The following is a 6,302-nucleotide window of genomic DNA, read 5'->3' as shown; positions in this document are numbered from 1 at the left end:
ACTAAAAATAAATTAAAATTAGCATGAATACAGAAATAATTTGAAAAACAGAAAAAACAAGAAAAAAAGAAAGAATCAGAAGAAGATGAGAATGAGAATAAAACGAAAGATGAAAGAAAGAAAAATGGCCGGAAAGTACCTAGAATAAGTGGATGGACAACAGACTTGACTGGACCTCCAACGCCTTCGATTTTGAGCCAAAATTGGTATTAATCGTGTGTCCTCATTGAGAACAGACAAGTAACACCAATTTTAACCCTAATCGTTCAAAGAAAATTCGGAGTTTTGGAAGATTTTCTTTTTCTTCTGCTTTTCTTTTAGATCCGAAATTGGTTAGATTTGGTGAGGTTTTGGGGAGATATGATGGTAGATTGCGAGGCAGGTGTGTGGGTGGTTGTGTGGTCGAAGTTTGAGGTTGGTTGGACTCCGTCGCCGGCCAGTGAAGGCTCAAGAGTTTGGAGGCGGCGAGCTAGGGTTCTTGAAGTTGAGAGAGATGAATTGAAGTGGGGAAAGTACTAGGTTAATCTGACTAGATGTTTGGACAATTATAATGAAAATGGGGGAAGTATCTACAATCGTTGGATGAAGTGAAACAGAGGGCTAAGATCTATTCTAAGTGACTAAACTCAAAACGACATAGTTTTGGTCCCATACTACGTCGTTTGAGTTGCCGGATTGACTGAATGGTTAGACCGGGTTTGGGTGGAGTTTGGGCCGGACTAAAACGGGTTTTGGGGGAACTTCATTTGGGCCTGGCTGAATTGGCTTTAAAAGCCCTTTTAAATCTCTTTTCCCCTTCTTTCTTTCTAATTTCCAATTTTCTTTTCTTTTACAAATTAATTTAAAAAACTAATTAATTCTTAAACTAAATTAATTTACCAAATTAAACTAATTACTCGTCATAGTATTTACAACAACTAATTAATTCCCAAACTAAAAGAAAAACTACAAAAATTTAAAATTAAAAAGTTAAAAATGCAAAGTGAGTTATTTTTTGTGATTTTTCATTTTTATAAAATAACTAAAATATAAAAATAAATCCTAAATGAAAATGTAGAGTATTTTTGTATTTTCATGAATTAAATAAAATTAAACATGCACAGAAAAAATGCAAATAATTAAGAAAATTCTACAATAATTCCTAAAATGGCAAATAATTAAAAGAAAATCTAATTCCTGGGGATTCTATAGAGGTATTTCATATAGGGCAAAAATCGCGTGCTCACAGCCATCCCTTCTGATATATTTAGTAAGGTCATTCTTACTTGGTTGAATGGGGCGAGGAAGTCCCTCAATCCCTCTCCTGGCGACTGTTTGATGGAAAATATGTCGTTCACTCTCGTCTCTGCCTTCTTGGCCCCAGCATGGGCCGTTACGAACTTGTCGGCCATTTCTTTGAATGTTTCAATAGAACGCGCGGGCAGCTGTGAATACCATGTTAATGCTCCTCCAGTGAGGGTTTCGCCAAATTTTTTTCAACAAAATAAAAGATATTTGTTCCTTGGCGGGGTCATTGCCTTTCACGGAAGTGACGTAGCGAGTCACATGGTCTTCGGGGTCGGTCGTGCCATCATATATTTTCAGGTAAGTGGCATTTTAAAGGTTTTTGGTATAACATATGGGGCGGCCTTGTCACTATACGACTGCTCGTCCAACCGATCGGTATCTCTCTTTGGCAAGAGCTTAGGAGCGCCCGATATTTTATCGACCATTTCTTGGTGTTCTCTCATTTGGTCCCAAAGTACCTTGTTCTCATCTTCCATTTCCTCCATATTTTTCAGAATGGTCGCAAGAGTTTCGTTACCTGCATTGCTAACAACATTGTGAGTAATATGTGCCATCGTAGGAGGAAGATGAGGAAGTCGATCATGTTGCTAGTTTGCAGATGGTATAATGCAAGTCCTTGCGCTTTCTGTAGCCACTAGGGATGTTCATGGTTCGGTTTTGATCGATTTTTTCCTAAAAAGAAACCAAACCAGGTAAGTCGGTTCTTGAAATATAGGAATCAAACCAAACCAATTAAGTCGATTTTTTATTAATTCGGTTTTTATCGATTTTTAGGTTATTTATCAAAAAATTTCTTAAATATGAGATATACACTACCAAACACATATCCGACAAGTACATTTTTAATGTAACACTATCAAATCAATTGATCTTTGAGAAATCTATCATTTACCAAGATATACTGATGATAATTGAAGTGATGAATAATTTAATTACCAATCAAACTAGAATATAAAAACAAAGAATTAGATTATATAATAGCAAAGAACTAGATTAAAAATATAAATAACTAATATGTACCATAACATTTTAGAAACTTTATATAAAAATATACATACATACATATATATATATATGGTTATTTTTTTATTAAAACCAAAACCAAATCAAATTTTATCGGTTTTTAAAATTCAAAACCATAACCAAACCAAACCTAAAAAGTATCGGGTTTTTTCGTCGGTTTGGTTCGATTTTCGGGTTAGATCGGTTTTTCGGATTTTTATGAACACCCTAGTAGCCACGTCCCGAGCGGGCTTATGAAGGACGATGGTTAGCATATCAGTTAGCCAAGCCTCAAGGATTTTTTTTACTACTGGTGACGTCTCCTCCATCACGGATGTGGAGGCTCCCCTACCAAGAGATTTTATGATGCTATAGTGAGGAGGAGGTAACCCGTCTCACCTGGGTGTTGTGTCCTCGTTCACTGCTTCAGAGCTCTCATTGATGATGCTCATGAGGTTGGTTGGGAGGTCGTTCATTATTCTTACTCTTTCTTCTTTGTTACCTGTCATGTTAGATTTGTGTATGCAAAGAAAGAGAATCTTATTCTTTTTTTTACGTTAGCAATTAGTTGTAGATCTAGAGGAAACAAAACATTTAACTAGGAAATCCCCATAGACGGCGCCAAATTGTTTGACCAAAAAGTATTAACTTTCGGTTAAAGTATTATATCTTATGTAAGAAAGAGTTAAACCTAGTTAATAATAATATCTCTAGATATAGATCTTGAAAGTATGGATAACGGGGGATTGAGTTAGTGGGAGATTGAAAATAACACACATTTAATATTCTAAAAGGTATGAGCAATAATGAAGGGTTAACTAGCACTAAATAACAATAAATGACATTTAAGTAAATAGGAGAAGTGATTCACCCAATAATGAATGAACTAGATGATTGTTCACTCCTGACAATTAGGGTTGTTCAAATCCGAACTGTAACCGTTAACAGAACCACAAATATGACTTATTGGCTTATTGGTAACGGATTATTGGGATAATGGTTGGTGAACAGATTGAAATTTTATAATTAACGGTTTAACGTTTGGGGGCGGATTACTTAATTTTCTTATCGAATAAACCGTTAACCCGTTAAGAATTTTTATATTTACACTTTTACCTCTCTCTATATATAAAATAATATTTATTGGTCGGCCCAAGGTATATGAAACACATCATGATGTGGTAACAAATGTAGACCTTGATGTAGGATAAAATCAAAGTTAGTTGGGACAGAGTAGTACTGCTAGTACGCTACATCCATATATACAAGTATATTTGATTTAAGCTAAAGGTCATTGATAATTTCGTTGCCCAAATACTACGCTCACTCCAGCTTTAAATGAATTTGATTTGCAAAGACAAAGCAAAATCAAGAAATTTAAGCCTACTCAGTTAGTTCAGTTTTAACATAGTACTTAGGAGTTTCCCATTCCAAAGATATACAAAAAGATCTATACACGTAAATAAGCATAGCAATTTCGGGAATTAGGTGGAATACCAAATAAAAGTTTGCAAGTGGAGATTTAACTAGTCCTACGGGTGGTGTAAGGAGAAGTTACTTAACAACTACAGTTCAATGTAGTGTGCTTTTTATTGCCTAGAAATAGGTGGAGAAGCATACTACCTATGTCTCAAAATTGCTCATGGAGAACTGCTTGTAACAAGTATAGTTGCATAATTTTCATACAACCAAAGACAAGAATCAGCTCCATCCAAGCTTAAACAGAAATGATGTTGGTTCCTGTCTTCTTACTTGTTGTATTGGTAAATAATAATTTTGGAGAAAAGAAAGTTACCGTATAAACGTAAATATAAACGAAACAGTAATTAATTTGAGCCCACTGAATTCACAGTGTTTCCTTAAAGAATTTAATCCCCTTCTAGTACCCGAGGTTATGAATTATTTCCTCACAGGATAGAACGAATTACACGCTGGTGTAGTGGTACTTCAAACCCCAGTGTTTCAGTGAACACAATGTTCGGTAGCAAATCACACTTACGGTTGCTTTGTTTGTAGTTTTAAAACAATGCACAACAAATGAGGAGAACTCAGAAGTTGAATGGAAATTCTGAGAGGAAGGAATGCAATTTATAGCTGATGTTGAGTTCTTACTGAAGAGGATATCAGTAGTTGTGTCAACTGAAGAGGAACGATTTCTTTCTGTGTCTTCAACAAGCTGCTTGCACCATCTATTTATAGTGCAGTTAGCTGCTAAACACGGACCCGCTGCCACTCATTTAGTGGAGCACTTGGCCATGGTGGACGGAGCACCAGGCTGCTAACTAATGGAGCAATCACTTGTTATTATGGAGCAAGCATTTGGCAAAGGTGGGAGACGCATTAACTTGCTGGAACAAATCCACGGATTGGAACATATCCGTTACAAACACGGATAATATTACGTTAATATTTACTATTAACAAATAAATTTGGTCCAAAAAATTAATCAATCAATCGATCATTTGACCGAATCCGAATCCGAAGCCGAAGCCGAAGCCGAAGCCGAGTCGAGCGACGACGACAACGCGAGGCTTGCCTTCTTCTTAACTCTTTAAGAGCTACAAGAAGAGCAATTTTATATATACCCACCAAAATCCTTTTCCTCTTCCAATATAGGACAATGTTTCAAGAGAGGGAAACTTATTTACTCAAAAAATTTATTTTCCCTCCATTTCTCATTCACCCTCTTTTTAAGACTTTTCCATCTTAAAATCCTCAACAAATGAAACAACGGATAATCTAATGGTAGCAAACACTGGCCACACTATGGTTAGTTAGGAGAATTTATTTTTGTAGTCCTTTACAAATTTATTTTTAGTTTATGTCTTTTTTACAAGAGATCTACATTTATTGGGTTCAATTTCTATTTTCTAGTCTTACTCAGTTAGTTCAGTTTTCAATACATAGGACTTCATTTACTTCATCCAGAATCATTGCAAAGACAAAGCAGATGTGATGCTTTGCTCCAAACTTTTCCTTAATGACTAGAGTGAGTTGCTCTAGTGGTAAGCAACTCTCACTTCCAACCAAAAGATTGTAAGTTCGAGACACCCCAAGAGCAAGGTGGAGAGATTTTTTGGAGAGAAGGATGTCGAGGGTCTATCGGAAACATCCTCTCTATCCTAGGGTAGGGGTAAGGTCTGCGTATACACTATCCTCCTCAGACCCCACTAGTGGGATTATATTGGGTTGGTGGTGGTGGTGGTGGATAATCCAATAAACCGTCTGATAACCGCCCGATAATCATTAATTCGATACCAATCCGCCCAATGTCTTATTGGTTGGCTAGCGGATTACTACATTTATAAACCGATAACCGCTAAGCCAAACCGTTTGCGTAAATATTTGTCCAATCTGCCTGATAAACACCCCTACTAACAATGATGAGTGACAGACAAATCCTAGAAGGTTTGAACTATTTTTGGATCTGATGGAAAAGTATGGAATAATGTGAGCGAGAATATTGATGAAAAGGTAAAGTTTGTATCTTTTCTAAAGAGAGAATCTTTTCTGAAAAGTGTTCTTATCAAGTGAATATTACATGCCTTGCATCATTGTCTCTTTTTCTATTTATATATGAGACACGTCCCTAACAAATCCTAATAGTACAAGTGCAAAGAATATTCACTAGAATATTCTCTTTAATGTTCTATTTAAAAAACTAACCATTATTGTTCTATCTACGGTACTCGACCTCGGTCATTATTTGATAGCTCGACCACGCATCTCGCTGCTTTCTAGTCGACCTTGACTGACTCTTTTCTTAATATTATTTTGCCCCAAATATACTAGGGCAAATTTTGACTCATATACATGTGACTTCTAATATGTTTATTCTTTATATTTTGAATTCCCTTTGTAAAAATTCGGACTCCCACGTTAATTCCATTGCGGAATCAGAATCATTATTGAGTAGGTGATTTTGTCGTAAAAATTTACAGCAGCCTAGGATTAAACAGAGGCGTCGTTAATAGTGGGTGAGGCCGAGCGGTTAAAAAAACAAAGGGCAGTAG

This window comes from Nicotiana sylvestris, chromosome 7 (genome assembly GCF_000393655.2).
Source record: "Nicotiana sylvestris chromosome 7, ASM39365v2, whole genome shotgun sequence".
NCBI classification, from domain to species: domain Eukaryota; kingdom Viridiplantae; phylum Streptophyta; class Magnoliopsida; order Solanales; family Solanaceae; genus Nicotiana; species Nicotiana sylvestris.
This window is presented reverse-complemented; position numbering follows the sequence as displayed.